Genomic DNA, 18123 nt, shown 5'->3' with positions numbered 1-18123 from the left:
CCCCGGCCGGGAGGCGCAGCGCAGGCTAAGGCGTGGTGGCGCCGGAAGAAGCGAGAGTTGGTGGGCAGGACCGGACGGTGGGCGGGGCTAGTGATGTCACACTGAAGGGCGTGGCGGACGGGCACTTGTGAGACAACATGCGACTGCGCATCGGGTCATTCCCCCCACCCCGGGCTGCTTTACGCCCCCACCCCCCATGTTGACAGGTGAGTGAGTCTGCGGCACTAAACTCTCCGGAATTCTCAGGTGCTGTGGGTGTGCTGTTTTGTTTTGACACCGGTACGCGATGTGTATCGCTATATTGCCCAGACCGGGCTCCAACTCCTGGGCTCAAGCAATCTTCTCGCCTCAGCCTCGGGAGTAGCTGGTGCTACAAGGCACGTGTCACCACGACTGGCTGAATGCTGTGTTTTAAAAACTGGCTTTCGACTCTGCCATTATTTTTTGTGGGTAGACTGACCGAAACAAATCGGTCTGGGGGAGAGGAAGCTGACAAAAAAGCGTCCTGAGGTTTTCCTCAGCCGGCCCGGGTCTGAGCGAGCTGAGCCTGGACCTCCGTTCCCCTCCTTGTGGCTGGATCTGAGTTTTCTCAGAGCCAGAGTAGATCACGGCTAGCGCCGCGAGGAGCGCGGGATGGTGGTTGCGCTGTGGGCTTGCTCCCGGGCTCTTAGAAGGCCCTCGCAGCATTTTCCACGCGGATACGCGCTGTCCGAGCCAGCGGGAGCCGGTCCTGGAAGGAGACCGCTGGGCAGAGCCGGAGGGCGGCTCTTTCCTGTGCAATGAAGACTCCCAAGAGGGCGGAGGGTGGCTGTGGGAGCGCTGCCGCAGAGTCCCCCCAGGGAAGCCCTCGGTTCCTACAGTCTGTTCCTGCTTCCCCATCTCCTCTTAGATCATCCTTTGGTGGCAGATTTTTCTTAGATCGTCCTTACAGTTTGGTGTCTAGGATTAATCTGGCTCAAACCTCTGTTCCCAGATCATAGTGAAGGCTTCCCTGGGGGAAGCAAGTAATGGATTCGAATGCATGACTTTTTAGTCACCTGAGTACACATATGCTTTATGAAGGAATTTTTATCCATAGAATGGGGAAAAGTTTTCAGGCCCTTGAATCTCTTTTCTGTCTCTTCAAATGATGTTTTCATTACAATTACTTTTGTTAATCCAAATTTTGTAGAGGTTTAGTTACTATAGAATAACCAAGATGACTACACTGGTTGAGGGTTACCCCCACCTTCACTGCCTTGAAGTAGTTTCTTGGTGATCATTTTACACATGAAAAATTTTTTTTTCTGAAAATTTTGACCTATCTGGAAATTTAGTGTTTGAGTTGTCCCCAACCCATCCCTCACCCTCCCAGAAGGAAGAGAATACATCATAAAATTTGAAGAGACAAAATTTTTTCTGCCTGCCTACTACTGCCTACTACTCTTTTTACATATACATCTAACTTGCATATAGTATATGAATTCTTGCAAGGTTTCAAATTGATATTGTTCCTATTTTATAGATGAAAATGTTATAAGGATTAAATAATTTGTGTAATTTTAGATGAGAAGGAAATATACAAGGTAGGGCTCAAAACTCATCATTCTGACTCTTAAGCCTGTATTTGCTCATCCAGATGGTATTGCTTCTCAAATTCTGAAGTTCTAACTTGTAACTAATGCTGTAATCCTCTGAAACGTTCTCTCAGTTCAAAATGCAGATATGCACTTTATTTTTGTATGTTTTATTAATCTCCACATAGGCTAAAACTACCATAACTTGTGTATAGACAATAAAATAAAACATAAGTCATCCTTGTAAGGTAAACTTTTTGTTCCTAGATATTAAAGTGGTACATGAATTAGGTATGTAATAGACATTTAGACCATTCAAGTCAGTCATATTTTAAATGAAAGTCAATTAGTCGGGCATGGTGGTGCACACCTGTAATCCCGGCACTTTGGAGGCTGAGGCAGGAGGATCGCTGTGAGTTGAGACCAGCCTGGGCTATATAGTGAGTTCCAGGTCAGTCTCAACTACATAGTGAGACCTTGTCTCAAAAAACCAAAGGAAAAAAAAAGCCAATTAGATGGCTTTGAATTGGCTATTAATGTAGAAAGACAGAAGTGCCATATTCTTTCCTGGTCGGTAAAGTAATTTGCTGGGGCAACTCCTGGTGCAGTTTGCCTCCACTTTTGGAAACTCAAGTGTACTCAACAGAATGAAGCAAACAAAACTGGTTAGCTGCTACAACAGACTTCTCTGTCGTGGAAAATGAATGCTGTCCATGAGCTTACAGACCTTTCTCTTCTTGTATGTGGGATTCTATTATTTTCATTACTGCTTTCAAAGGAGTTATCCTTTCTTTTTTGAAAAGCACTGTGTTAAATATATTCTTGACAATCTTCGCAGCTATTGCTTAAATAACAATCACAAATAAAGTCTACAAAATGTTTCTCCAATAGTTAGAAGATTGTTTATCTAAGTCAAAAGCAATAACAAAGGTCTGTCTGCTTCAGTGACATGTGCCAGGAACTGAAGAACTGATAAGACAATAATGTAAAGCACATGTTTCAGAGCTGAGTTGAACATCATGCTCAGGATTTTCTTTAATAGTTTTTTTTATGGCAGGCAGACATCTATTAGTAAATTTCACACTCTACTTGATCACACAAAATGGTTTCTTTCTGAAAAACTCAATCACTTTCTTGGAGTAATCCAAACCACATTTTTGATTCTTGAAAAATCATAAACATTAAAAACACCTCATACTTCTGAAAACTAGCATCTTCCTTGGGGCCTTGATCTATTCATTATTAGAATTTGAAGTAATAGTAACTGACATTTATGTTGTGGTTACTCTTGCTAGGCACTGATTTAAGTGCTTTTTGAAACATCCTTGTAACAACACTGCAAAAGGAAAACCATCCTTCACTTTATAGATGAGGAAACTGAGGTGAAGAAAAGGTAAAACATGTACCCATAGTCACATTTAATGAGGGATGTAGCCAAGTTCAAACTCAGGCAGTCTTGCTTTTGGTCTGTGTTCTTAAATATGAATTATAAATATATATATGTATATAAATATAAACTTTATAAATATGTATTTTGAATATATTTATCTTTTGCAAAAATTTTATCTTTTGCAGTATTTAATATATATATTTTTTGCAGTACTGAGTATTGAACCCAGGGCTTGGGCATGCTAGGCATGTACACTACCATTATAGTATATCCCCAGCCCCTAAAAGGTGTTACATTTAAGAGTGCAGCCCTAATTTTTGTTTCCTTCTATTCCCTTACCTTAGAAGTTGACATTTAAATTTACCAGGGTTAATTGTAATCATTTAATCTGAATATATTGAATTATAAAGTATACAACGTAGATATACTCAACAAAAAAATAAACAAGAAAAATAACATGAGAACTTTGTTCTACAGTAAATTGCTATTAGTTGGCTTGTAGTTCTGCACTGTTAACAGAATCTTTGAACATTTTGCAGAAATGCCCTTTATGGGATTCTCAGACTTAAGGAAGGAATATTTAGTACTTTAAGATAATTAAGCCATCTGTCTGTTAGTAGGTAGAGCACTTAGACCTGTGGCTTGCCGGCTGTCCTAGTTACTTTCTCACTGCTGAGACACAATACCCATCATCCACAACTTAAAGGAAGAAAGGTTAATTTGGCTCGCAGTTAGAGATTTCAGTCCCTGTAAAGCAGTGTGGCATAGAGAAACAAAAAGTGACGTGGAGAAACAAAGAGGAAAATTGCTCATGGCAAGGTGGGCAAGAAGCAGAGTGATCAAAGGGGAAGCAGACTACACTCCCATGACCCAAGCATGTCCTAAAAGTCCCACCTATGAGCACCTGAGGCTTTAGAGGGGACATCTAGATGTAAACCACAAAACCTACAAAGGGTGATGAGAAGTGTTTTGTACAAAGTTTTTATGGCCAAAGATAAGATTGTATAACCTGGTATTATGGGAGGAAGTTTGGAAAAACACTTAGCTGTACCAAATAGATCAAGTAAGTTTGCCAAAGCATCTCAGACATTCAAGTGGTTCTGTATCTTTGGATGACAGTAGTACTAGGAAGTGAGAAGTTACCATATCCAGATAATAAAATTCGAAAGAATTTGACATTTGTAAAAGAAACCAGTCAGGAAAAAAAACTTTCTGATATATATAAATTATATTTGCAGGAGAACAAATTTATACTTATATCATTGAAGTTGTGAAAAAGATCTTAAAATGTTTCTAGTAACAAGGAAGGGCATGTGAATTATAAGTTAAAATGTATCCAACATTACTAATTTAAGATATGTACAAGGTCATTTAATGTCATGTTATGTTGGGTAATGTAAAAATAATAGTTTTTTTTGTTTTGTTTTTTGTTTTTTGTTTTTTTTTTAAACAGGGTCTCACTATGTCGTTGAGACTGACCTGGAACTTACTGTGTAGCCCAGGCTGGTCTTGAACTCACAGCAATCCTTCTGCCTCAGCCTCCCGAGTGCTGGGATTAAAGGCATGCGCCACCAGGCCTGGCTAAAAATAATCGTTTTTTCAAAAGATTTCATCAACAGTTACAATTATTCCAAACCTATTTTCTCAGTAATGATTTTACATATCATCAATAACCCAAATTCAGGGATTATCAGAAACTTCATTGTCTTGAGAACAAATTATCATACTCTACCAAGATACATGTATCTGTGTCTGCAGATGTGATGTTGGTTAGGGTTAGTGCTGTTCTGGGGAACTAATGGGCCACTATAATTTGCAGATTTGTAACCTGAATCACAGCGAAAGTGAGACCACCTAAAATTGTTCATGAAAGTTTATAAAATTGTAAACTGAGGCTGGGGGTGTAGCTCAGTATTAGAGCATGTATTTAGAATGGACAAGGCACTGTTTGATCACTTGTGCTACAAAAGCAAGACAAAATAATAACAAAAACTCAAAAGTATTTGAAAACTACTTTTAAAAATCCACCATGAAATAACAACAATGAGTTGCTCCAGGGATGTGTTCTGGCCAAGAGAAGTGTAGGAGGATGGACCTACAAACAATTGAACATGATTAAACTTTTTTCTTATTTTTATCTATTCCAGGTGTTTAGCCAAATGCTTTAAGAATATTTTATATCTCTTTCTAAAAAGGAAAACTTCCTATTTGTATATATGACATCTAATATCTAATACAGGTATCAGTCTACATACCACATTTAATACAATCTGCAAAAAAAGACGTGAAGCCTTGAAAAGAAAGGTAAAAGTTAAGATACTTGAATTTACCTATTTTTTAGCAAAAAAGAAAACTAAAAAAAAAAACCTCTAGAAAATTCCATTTTATATGTTTTGAAGTCATTGGTGACTGTTATACAGTGAACACTTAGTAAATATTTATTAAAACATCAAATGATTGAAGCCCCCAAAATAAGTAAGTATATTCTAATTATACCTCATGTCATGATTTAAATAAAGTGTCCTCAAAAGATTCAAGTATCATGTACTGGCTTGATTTTCAATGCAGCAATATTCAGAGGCGAGGCCTCTAAAGATGATTGGATTGTAAGAATACTAACCTCATCAATGGATTAATCCAACAGTAAATTCATAGCTGAATGGGAGGTGGGGCCCAGTCAGGGAAGTAAGTCATGGGAGGCATACCTTTAAAGGGTGTATTATTACTTTCCTGTCACTTGGATAAAATGCCTGACACCTGCAGTATGGGGAGAAGTTTATTTTGGCTCATGGTTTTCAAAGGATTTATTCCATAGTCAATTGACTTCAAGGCAGAAATGGCATGGCAGAAGAGGATAGCAGAGGAAATCTACTTACCTCCTGACAGCCAGGAAGCGGAGAGAAAAGAGAACGTAAGTTTTCAGGTCACACTCCCAGTGAACCACTTCCAACTGGAATCCTAACAACACATTCAACTACTGAACTCATGAATAGATAAATCCCCTGATGAATATAGCATCCCCATCCAAACGCAGATTTTTTGGGGAAGCATTTTATATCTAATCTTAACAAAGGGTCTATCTTATCCCATCCCCTTTCTGTCTGGCTCTCTTCCTGTACTCCTTCCTGGCTGCCAGGAGGTAAGCCACTTTACTTCACCAGGCCTCTACACCTTGATGTTTCTGCCTAGCCCACACAGCTAGAAGCAGTAGAGCCCAGTGATCCTCAGAGGAAACCACCAAAACCATGACCCCAAACAAAATTTTCATCCTTTGGGTGTTTTTCTTAGGTATTTGTGACAAAATACTAGCCACAGTACCACATCTTATTCCATCTAAAACTTAAAAAGTAACATATAAACAATTCTTAGAGAAAGATTTAATGTGGACATTAAATAATGCACCAAGACAGGTTGTTATGTAAAGGAATCTGAGGTATAGGGTTTTTTTTTTTTAAGTAAAAGCTTATTGATATGTAATTCACACACTCTAGAATTTAGCTTTTTATGTGTACAATTCAGTGATTTTTCAATATAGTCACAACATTGGGTAACTATTGCTATCTCCTCCAAAAGAAACTATGCTCATTAGCAGCTATTCCTTATTCCTCTCTAGCCCAGCCCCTGGCAACTACTAATCTTTCTGATGGGTTTCCCTGTTTTGTACATTTCATACAATATGTGGTCTTCTAAAATATCTAGTGGACTAGGGTTGTAGCTCAGTAGGAAAGTGCTTTCTAGTGTATATGAAGCCCTGGAATGAGCCCTAGCACCCAAAACAACAAATACATAAACAATAAAACTACATAAATACCTGGCTTATTTCACTTAGCGTGATGATGCTTTTAGGATTCATCCGTGTTGTTATAGCATGTAGCAGTATTTTCCTTTTTTTTCCTCTCTACCCCTGAGGTATACTCCCCAGCCTAGTACTTTATTTCTTTTTATAGTCAAATAATGTTTCAGTGTATGGAAATACCATATTTTGCTTACCTTTGTATTAGTTGATGGACATTTAAATTGTTTGTATTCTTTGGCAATTATGAACAATGCTGCTATGAACATTCATTGTATAAGTTTCTGAGCAGCATGTGTTTTAAATTCTCTTGGCTGTGTATCTAGTAGTGAAATTGCTGGACCATGACAACTTTGTTTAAATGTTTGAATAACTACTAAACTATTTTTCTACATAGTTGTACCATATTACAATGCCACCAGAAATGTATGAATACCAGTTTCTCTATATCCTTGCCAATATTTGTTATCATCTGACTTTTTTTTTTTTTTGAGACAGGGTCTCACTATGTAGTTGAGACTGACCTGCAATTCACTATGTAGCCCAGGCTGGTCTGGAACTCACAGCGATCCTCCTGCCTCAGCCTCCAGACTGCTGGGATTATAGGTGTGTGTCACCAGGCCCGGCATCATCTGACTTTTTAATTTTAGCCATCCTGGTAGATATGAAGTAGTATCTTATTGTTCTGAGTTGCATTTGTTATTGATGATTAATGCCAAGCAGCTTGTCAGTGGTTATTGGCTATTTGTATAGTCTTAGAGTCATATCTGTTAATATCCTTTAGCCATTTTAAATTGGGTTACTTATCTTTTTGTTCTGGAGTTACAGTGTTTGATATATTATAATAGGAGTCCCTTATAAGATATGTAATTTGCAAAATTTTTTCTCTCAACCTGTGGGTTGTCTTTTCATTTTCTTTATGATACTCTTTGAAGCACAAAAATTAACTTTAATAATGGAACATTATTCTTTTCCCTGTGCTTTTGGTGTTTATAGTTTGGTGTTATAGTTTTATCTGCTGCAAAGACTAATCATGCTTGGTTTAATACTTGTAAATAGGTTATGTTGATTCAGTTTGACTGTGTTAACTTGATTTGCTTAGAGGACTGGTGTGGCACACTCCTGGATTTGTCTAGGTGGGTCATAGAGATGTGAATTGGGTACTACTACATCTGGTCTTTCGCCTCTTCCTCTGTGGCTCTGCCTCCTGGCTGCTGCATCAACTAAGTAGCTTTGCTGCACTATGGGCCATGATGTTTCTGCCTTGGAGCAGCTAACTATGGACTCAATCTTCTTAAGACTTGAGCCAAATTAAATCTCTTCCTTTAAGTTGTGGATGTCTAGCAATGGGAAGATTAGGGTTACTTGGAAATCAAATACCAACATTTTGAAAATACCTGCATGATATATGGTTGTGAAGTCTCCTGTGAATTTTTAAATTGACTTATAAAAATGAGTAGCAAAACCACAACATTTCCTCACAAAAACTTCAAGGGAATCTCCAACTTGCCAGTCTTTATCTTCCTTATACTATCTCTGCTCATCAATTTCCTGGTTTCTTCATTCCTATTTTTGGTCTTTACTTCATTAAGAATATATCTTTAAACCCACTGGTTTTCATCCTCATTAGACATAGCTAATAATCAATGTTTCCCTTACTCTCCTGAAATACAATTCAATGATATATCTACATAGACAATTTCAAAGAAATCAATAGAGTGTTCTTACTATAAAATGGGGTAGAATGCATCAGATCTTAATGCTTAACAAACAATATCTTAGAAATTATAGCCTTTGATAACTGTCAGAGAATAAGGAATAGGGTATGGGTTGGGAACAGAAACTAGTACAAAAGGCTAAAGAAAGGTATATGATAAGCTTTTTGGGACAGTATGAGGTAGTAGTGAAAACAGTCTCTTGGTATGGTGGCACACACCTGTAATTCCAGCTATTTGGGATCTGAGATAGGAGGATCACAGTTTTGAGACCAGTGTAGACAACTTCATGAAACATTGCCTTGAAATTAAAAAAAAAAAAGAAACATAAAATAGGGTAAGAATGTTGCTCAGTGATCCCTGAGTTCAATCCCCAATATTATACTTTTAAAAAAAGAGGTTTTTTTTTTTAAAGAAACGATTTTAATTGTGGTATGATTTTGCTTTATACCTTTGCAGGCAAAGGTATAAATAGATGCTTTTTAATTCTTTTTTTCCCCATTAAGTTTATTGGTTCATTTTAGGTGTACAATATGATGACATTCATCATTGGGCATTTGCACCTTTACATGACATATCTTGATTCTTGTTTTTTCCCCATTCCCCTGCCCTCCCTTCAACCCTTCCACCCCTCCCTATTTACAAACACTTTGAAAGAGTTTTTTAAAATAAATAAATAAGGGCCAGGGATTTAGCTCAGTAGTTCTGCCACCTACCTTGTAAGTGCAAGGACCTGAGTTCGATCCCTGGTACCAAAATATGAACAAACAAACAAAAATAAACAAATAATTTTGATAATATATGACTAAATATATGTGTATATAGATATATGATAAACATGACAGTAATATGAAATATTTGAAAAATAACCTTGCTAATTAAATGCAATAAAAGCCTTAACTAATCTCAATTAATTTTATAATATTTGCTTTGAGTCTATTAATATGAAACACCAATCTCCTTTATTGTATGTTTCAGTTGGTTTTGTTATTTTTCAGTAACTGCATTACTGCAAAGTTGACTGACATGGTCCATGTTTCTTTCAAGTAAAGAAATCATACAGTTTAATATTTTGAAAGTTCCTAAAACAACCTTAAATTTAATTATCAGGCCTTTAAAAATAATATCTAAAACAAGAATAATGGATTTTCTAATCAGTATCATTAACCGTGTTTTTATCTATTTATTACAAGGATGAAAATTTAAAAATCTTGAAGAAAAATACTTTCTTAATGTAATGTAAGTTTTCTATTTAATTCTGTAATTTTTTAACTTAGTGAGATTATTTCCATTTTTCCAGGAGCTTAAAAAAGAGGTCATTTAACTTTAGTGTTTTTATTTTGTTTTGTTTCATTTTGTTTTGCACTACTGGGGATTGAACCCAGAGCCTTTACACTGAAGTGGATCAGCCCCTTTTTATTTTTTATTTTCAGACAGATTCTTGCTAATTTGCTAAGTTGACCAGAATGTTCTTGAACTTGTGATCCTCCTGCCTCTGCCTCCCAGAGTACTGGAATTATAGGCATGTGCCACCATGCCCAGCATAATTTCAAGTATATTGAAGAGATATGTTATATCATTTAATATAATAATATATACATGTACATATAATAATTTAATATTTCAATGTTTAATTTTTATTGAATAAAAAATTATAATAGTATCAAATGGTGAACAAAGTCTTTGATATTTGAATGCCCTTTCTAAGTTGCCAAAGAAAATTATTTTGAAAGTCTTTTTCATTATCATTGAAGTTTGTGAAACAATCACCTATTATTCATATACTTTTTAATTTAAAAATTGAGGTTAAAAAATACCTGTTAGGAGGAATAATGACCCTAAAGATTTCCATGTCTTAAACCCAGAATCTATTAATATATTACCTTACATGGCAAACTGACTTTGATTTAGTTAGTGATCTTGAGATAAAGTATACTGGATTATTAAGGGACCCTCATAAGAGGGAAGTGAAGAAGGTAAAAATCCATAGAAATAGGTAATGGATTGAAAATGAGGGGTGAGGAAGAAAGAATCAAACATGAGGTCTAAAATTCTGGCTAATGTAATTGGATTAGTGTTAATGCCAATCAACCTATGACAGAATTTGCCATGTGCTGTCTTATTAGTTCTTCACAACACTACAGAGATCATGATCATCATTTAAAAGATATAGATGGCAAGATTCAGGAAGGTCAAGTATCTTAGTTACTTTCTTGTTGCTGAGACAAAATACCCAATACTCACAAGTCAAAGGAGAAAAGGTTTATGCTAGCTTATAGTTTGTAAAGATTTCAGTCCATAATTATCTGGCTCCAAAGCAGGGTGGCATGGCCGTGAGGCATGGCAAAGGAGAAACAGTCCATGCTGTGGCAGTCAGGAAGCAGCACAACTTCCTTCTTTCCCTTTTTATTGCATCCAGGCTATAAGCCTATTGGTTGGTGCCACACACACCCAGGGTGGGTCTTCCTTCTACAGTACATACACCCCCACACCCAGAACTATGCTAAACCAAGCAGCAGATTAATGCAATACAGTAGACCCTCAAGTTATGACCAGCCTGACACGAACAACTTTGGTTATGACTGGAATTTTACTTATGAACAAAGTCTTGAGTTACGACCCAAATGATAGCCACTTGTGCTTCCAGATGGTCTCAGAAACAGAGTTAACCCATAAAAAGTTCTGGAAGGAATGTTACAACATTCTTTTCTTTATGGGATTAATTGAGGAATCCTGAGCCAATGTCTCTCTAAGGACAGTAAGATCTGCCTGTATATAGGAGAGAGACTTTGAAGGCTGTGTAGAGGAGCCTGAGCCTTTAGTTGACCAACTTGAGTTACCCAGCCCTTGTAAGATCTGCCTGTATATAGGAGAGAGACTTTGAAGGCTGTGTAGAGGAGCCTGAGCCTTTAGTTGACCAACTTGAGTTACAACCAGCCCTTGCAAACAAATTGAGTTCATATGTCAAGGGTCCACTGTATCACACACCCATGTGATGTTCTTAAAAGCCTATGAGCACATGAGGCTTTTGCGGGGGGGGGGATATCTAATTATAAACCATAACATCAAGAAAGTTAACCAAATGTATACAAATAATAATAAGACAGGTATGGTAGTGCACACTTTGTAATCTCAGCCCTCTGAATGGCTGAGGCAAGAGAATTGCAGTTTTGAGCCCAGCCTTGGCAATTCAGCTTGACTTTGTCTCAAAATAAAAAAGGACTGAGATGCAGCTCAGCTGGATTTAGTCTCCAGTCTTGCAAATATAAAAATAAATATAGGCTATCTATAAAAATAAATCAGTCTAAATATGGTAATTTTTCAGTGTTATCAATGTTTGAGGGCATATAGAGTAGTGATTACATTATTCACAGTAAGACATGACTTTACATGTTTTGTTTTGTTTTTTTTTTTGTACTAGGGAATCAAACTTGGGCCCTTTACTTGCAAGGCAGGCAGCAAAACCACTGAGCTAAATCCCCGGCCATACATATTTTCTTTTTAACTCTTAAAAATTATAGATCTTTCATTGAAAAGGCTTATAATGAATGACAATTCAATCGTATTGAGTGTCACTAACTCCCTGACTTTGGTCTCTAATAAAATTTCTTCCTAAAAGGAAACAGGTGTCTTGGAGAAATAACTGATTCTAGGTATGGGACAGGAACTACATGAGATGAACCTGGAATGTCTTGTGCTAAAAAAGCAAGGAAACTATCAAATAATGGGACACTTTAAAAGAACCCAGGTTCCCACATACAATTTGAGAACAAGGTAAATATCAAAAAGACTAATGATAGCAATTGATGGAAAGTTAAAATTTTTAAAAGTCCTACAATTACTGCTCATAATGAAACTACAAAAGAAATTCTTTGGTCACCAAAGCAGGTTGTGAGGGCATGAATACATAACTCTGTAAAAGAAGATATTTCCCCTGCCTTTCTATATAAATTATATTTCAGACAGGGCTGTCACTGGGGTGTATGGTATTCTGCATAAATATTTTTTCAAGGGCTCCTATGTATAGAACAATTTGATTAGAAGAATGCATTATAAATTTAATGGGCCCCATGAGATCAAGGTATGATCAAAATATACAGTGGATATTTAAATTTTTAAAAATTTATTATAACAGAAGTCACATTGCCATTAATCTCACTCAAAATACTTCCCCTTGCTTTGAATAGACTTTGAATACATCATTTTTACTACTTTCCGAAGCAGTTATGGTAGTCCTCTTTTGTGAATATCTTTATATGGTATGATAAAAAATATAGTGAATGCTGCTGCTGGAGCAATCAGATGGAAAAATCAGGCTTTAAAAATATTAGGGTGAGTCCTCATCCACCTTGTTCACCAGATCTGGCACTGTGCAACTTCTGTTTCTTTCTCAAAGTCAAATAAATGACCATGGAAAGTAGGCATTTTGAATCAATTCAGAACACAGGGACAGCCACTTTCAGTACAACTAAAGAGTCTGATGAAAGAATTTCCAGAATTGCTTCAGAAAGTGGCAAGAACAATGGGATGTGTATTTAGAGTGATGGGAAATATTCTGAGGGGGGCTAATGACATTGTGTCATTTACTATAATACATTTTTAAAAATTTAAACATTTTAAATGTTAAACATTTTAAACTTTGAACTTTTAAAAAAGAATCATACCACATGTGTTTGATGTTTTGGCTTTTGGGAGAGGGGAGTTATTGCTTGAGTAACTGGTTTTTCTCACCTGACTTAGAGTGCTGATGGAGAATCAGCATACTCTGGGTGTAGGGGGCCTGAAAGAACCAGCTTGTTGAAGCACCAGAGAGATGGTCGTGACACAGACAGAGCTCAGCCTAACTCAGTGTGTTCAGGACAGAGTTCCTAACACATGCCTTCTCCCTTTTGAGAGAAAGAGAAGAATGAAACAATGAAAGAGAATGAATGAAACAATGCCTCAATGCCCTAGCTTTTTGAAAGCTGCCCAAGGAAGTGGTTTTTGTCTTACCTTACTCTAAGCACTAATAGAACCAGTCTACTTTGGATGTCTGAGGGCTACAGAAAATAAAAAGAGTTCGGTGACTTCTTACAATACCAGAGAACCTTCAGCACTACCAACAGACACTGAAGAAAGCAAGAAATTACAGCTCCTGAAGAGGAAATCATCAAAATCTCTCTAATTAAAAATTATACACTTGAGCCCAGAGATGTGTGCATCCCCAGAAAGGTTTGAGAATCTCAGAATCCAAACATCTGTAATGAAGATGATGGGCAAAGGTCTTCCCATGTTTGTAGCCAGTCCCTAAAGACTGAGAGAGGTGGCTGTTTTTTCAAATACACAGAACACAGCACAAAACCAAAACATAAACAATAAACATGATGAAAAGAGAATCTCAGTGTAGCATTTTAATGACATCACAATATCTAGGTGCTGCACAGATGTGACTGAAATTCCATGTTGTACAGCCTGAAGCTGTAACTTCTGAAATGTTGTACATCAGACTGCTACTTACATGAAGATCAAATCTGGTAATGTAAATAATTTTATCTTGTTATTTTAGAATAATTAGCACTTTTGAATGATTTCTAACATAATTTGAGGAGGAAAAGCTTATTGACTTATTGATTTTAATAATTAAATTTGCCTAAGGCTGGCAGTAGGTAGAGCATGTGCCTGGCAAAGGGAAGACCCTGGGCTCAACCCTTAGCACACACCCCCCACAGCTAAGTACTAGAAAAATTGTAGAAAGTGACCAAACATGAGCAGCTAGACCCATGCAGTCTGAGTTGTAAGACAGAAGTCAGGGATGTGAATGAGCACTTTTCCTTCTATGTTGGTCAATGAGGATGTCCGTGAAAGAAGAAAATATTTTTCCTAAAACTGTTATGTTTAGATTTGTCTTTTTCTTAACTTGAGACTGTCTGAAGTTTAAGAGCAGCAGATAATCATTGTCTTGGATCTAATTACCTGAGTTACTAAGATGATGTTCATGCAGTTGTATTTACCCCCAAAATAACACCTCCAATAAGTCTTCCCCAGCTATTTTAAGCAGTACTTGAAACATATTAAACTTTCAACACTTGTATTGTCTTCTTCCCTTAAAAAAACAAACACAAAACAAAACAAAAAAACTCCTAAAAATGTATGAGGGACCTGGGTATGTTGGTGCATATCTGATACACCAGCACTCTGGGAGGCTGAGGTAGGAGGATTTTGAATAGAGGCCAGCCAAGGTGTTTAGCTAGAACATGTCTCAAAATAAAAATAATAAAGGCTGGGGTGTAGCCCAATTTGGTAGAACACTTACTAAGCATGCTGTGTTCAACCCCAGCAACATACACACACACACACACACACACACACACACATATACACAATTATGGATGGAGGTTGTTGAAGTGATAGTAATGTTCCGTATCTTGACAGCAATATCTTGAGTACATAGGTGTGGGCATGTACTACAACTTGGGAATGTACATTTAAGATTTGTAGCCTAGCATGGTGGTATATATCTCCCACAGTGCTAGGAGACTGAGTTAGGAAGGTTGCAAGTTCAACTCCAGCCTGGGCAGTTAGTGACTTAGCAGGATCTTGTCTCAAAATAAAAAAAGGCTCAGTGTAAAGAAGGCCCTGGGTTCAAACTCCAGTACTGGAAAAAAACAAAAAAAAACAAAAAAAAAAAACAGCTTTGGAAATTTGTATAAATTTTACTTCAGAAGGAAAAATTATCAACAAATATAGCTGAATTATTTAGAGGAAAGTCTACTGATATCTATATTTTTAGTGCAACAAAAATAACATGGAAAGATGAATACATAGAGAATTTAATAGATATAGGATAAACCAAGAGTAGTTAAATGTGAATGGTAGAGTCTATGGTATACGGTGTTCTCTATAAAGTTCTTTTAACCTTGCTTTATGTTTGTAAATTTTCATAATAAAATGTTTGAAAAAATATCTAGAAATGTGATGAGCCCTAGAGCAACAGGAAATGTAGGTAAGGATATTGCCATTAGACCTGTATTCTGCCCATGGGGTATTACAGCCTTTTGAACTTAATTTCCTGAATTTAATCTCTAGAGGTTTTATTTAAGTCTAGTTACCTCATCCCTTTTTTCTACTTTACATTTCTGGTTTATCATTTTCAAATTTATCTTTGTTTACTGTGAACTAGTCCTGGTCAAGTATAGGGATACAGTGTTTTGGTTTTTTTCCTGTTCCTATGTAGCTTCAATTCATGGCTTATTCTATTTTCACTTTTCCTTTCTTTCTTTTAATTTCTTCCTCTCTCTCCTTCCTTCTCTCTCTCTCTCTCTCTCTCTCTCTCTCTCTCTCTCTCTCTCTCTCTCTCTCTCTTTCTTTCCTACCCTCCCCTTCCCTTCCTTTCATTGTTTTTTGAGATAGGTCTCTCCTTGTATCCCATCATACTACCTCTGAAGCCCAGGATGGCCTTCATGACCTTCCTGCCTCGGCCTCTGGAATGTAGGGTTACAACTGTGTACCCCTTCTGGCCCAAGGCTTACAGTAGTCTTAGTAGCTTTGATGTAGATGCAATGGGAAACTAAGGTGGTTCAACAGATGTCTAAGTTGGGGATGCTCAAGCTCTCCTGGTCTAATGCTATTGCAGCTTCATTCTTCAAACTTCTCTGTGCTTGTTCACCAGGACCACCTTCTGGTTCCCATATAGGTCTGCAGAGAGAATGCAGTATTTCTTTTCAGGATTTATGGTCTCTGTGACAGTGATTCCTCAGGCAAGCCAATAAAGTAGCTTGTGATTAAAAATTGACTACATTAACTATGAAGATCAGCACCCTAGAAATAACGATGGTCATAACCCTTTTTCTTTCAAAGTGAATTTGGTAACAGCTCTAAACACTGAATTAACATGACTGAATCGCCTTGAGCCCAGTCTTCACATCTCTATTCTATTGTACTAATTTGAATAACTATGAAGAGATTGAACTATATTTCTCTGATAGAGACTCTAAAAAGTTGATTGCGTAGAATCTACTCCAGATTCACTTTATATTTTCTGCATTTTTCTTTTGTTGCTATTAAGAAAAACAGTAGGGTAAAAATAAATAGATAAATGTGTATGCATAGCTCTTTGTCCAAAAGCTAAATACATGTTTGTATGTGTGTCCATATACACACAAAGCTATAGAAAAATACATATTAAACTGAAATTCTTGAAACCACCAGTTAACTCCAGAAATTCTATTCTGAGGTGTGGTGCCGAATGCCTGTGATCACAGCACGTAGGAGGCTGAGGCAGGAGGATTGATGTGAGTTTGAGGCCAATCTGGGCTACATAGTTCAAGGCCAGTCTGCACTACATAGCAAGACCCTGTCTCAAAAAACAATAGAACACATATTTGTATCTATTGTATAGATATATGTATTCATATTACATGATTGCACATTCAGTTATTAAAATATATACTATTTACCTATATGATAGATCAGGCATTATATGTTAACCATGCTTCAGGATTCACGTTCATGTTAAGGCTGTATCACAAAAGACTGTCTCAACCTTTCCACAAGATGTGTGACATTCTAACACATGCACCAGTTATAGACATAAATTTAATCAGCCCTCTTTTTTCCCACTCCCTACCTTCATGAATGAGGACAGATTAGAGACATATAAATGAGACAAGAGGAACTAGAGGTATAGCTCAGTAGGAGAACACTTGCCCTTACTGACCAATGCCCTAGCACTGAAAATCTTGGGTCAGCATTTACTACTACATTCCAGCTGCCCCTTTTCTTCAGAGACATCTGTATATTTGTTTCACACAAAAACTTTAACTGAATTTACTCCACAAAGCTTAATGTGCTTTGTTTAAAATTGCTACTGGTACCTTGTTAACATTTTGGGCATGCGTAAAAACAGATTTTGTGTCTGTTGCTGCCAATTAAGTAAAATAGGGAGATAAGCATGGTTTTTGGTATTTTTGATGGAGATTTTTATCTTATTGGGCAACATGCCTCATATTTATTGAGATATAATAGGTAAGGATTTTCAGGGGGAAAAACCTATACAAGGGTTTCCTATTAAGCCATTAGCTATAAACCCTTGGTTTCAGCCACAATGTGTCCAAGCTGGTCTTGGTAAGTTGCTTGTGTTGGGTGCTCTCAGCTTCCGCCTCACCTTCATCCTGGTTTCTCCTGCTTCTTTTAGTGCCTGTTTGGTGTGTGAAAGTGTATTTTTACTTTTTAACCTTATGCTCTTCTGTTCTGCCTGCATTTTCAAAGATTATATATATATCTTACATTTGAATTGTAAGTTTCAGATATTCACAATGGTGTGAACCCCAGCTCCATGATTATTTCCTAATTCTCTCTGTGCCCCCAGCCTTCTTTCTTTCTTTTTCTTTGGCCCTCTCTCCATTCTCATGAGGTTACTTTTCTTTCTTTCCTCTCTTCCTTCCTCCCTCTCCCTCCTTCCCTTCCTCTCTTCCCTCCTTCCTTCTCTTTTGGACAGATTTTTCTAAACTGCACCCTTCATAAGACACATTTTAGAGAAGGTTTAGCAAAAGCCTCTTTGGTAATTACATCCGTGTTCTGATGTTAAGATGAATATTTCTCTAGGTCATGATTTCAAAAACTCTGTCCAGAATGATGACTGCATTGAGCAGTGTATTTCTCTACTTTTTGTCCCCTCACCTCTTTTGAAAA

General features: G+C 37.1%; 2 protein-coding genes across 2 annotated transcripts in view; one reads left to right on the top strand and one right to left on the bottom strand.

Annotated features, from left to right (window-relative positions):
- The window catches only part of Spryd7 (SPRY domain containing 7), a gene marked incomplete at its 5' end in the record, with an annotated part of 92842 nt that overhangs the window by 21804 nt on the left and 52915 nt on the right, over window positions 1-18123 (bottom strand). The gene's annotated exons all lie outside the window — the stretch shown is intronic.
- Trim13 (tripartite motif containing 13) overlaps window positions 114-18123 on the top strand; it is a 60509-nt gene continuing 42499 nt past the window's right edge. Inside the window, exon 1 of the mRNA XM_033759973.1 lies at window positions 114-206. The gene's annotated coding sequence lies outside the window, so the exon portion shown is untranslated. The remainder of the gene's footprint in view (window positions 207-18123) is intronic.

Source organism: Fukomys damarensis, unplaced genomic scaffold (assembly GCF_012274545.1).
Source record: "Fukomys damarensis isolate Sample0158 unplaced genomic scaffold, DMR_v1.0_HiC HiC_scaffold_38, whole genome shotgun sequence".
Classification (NCBI taxonomy): Eukaryota; Metazoa; Chordata; class Mammalia; order Rodentia; family Bathyergidae; genus Fukomys; species Fukomys damarensis.
The sequence above is the reverse complement of the archived record's forward strand: the minus strand, read 5'-3'. Positions and strand labels throughout refer to the sequence as shown.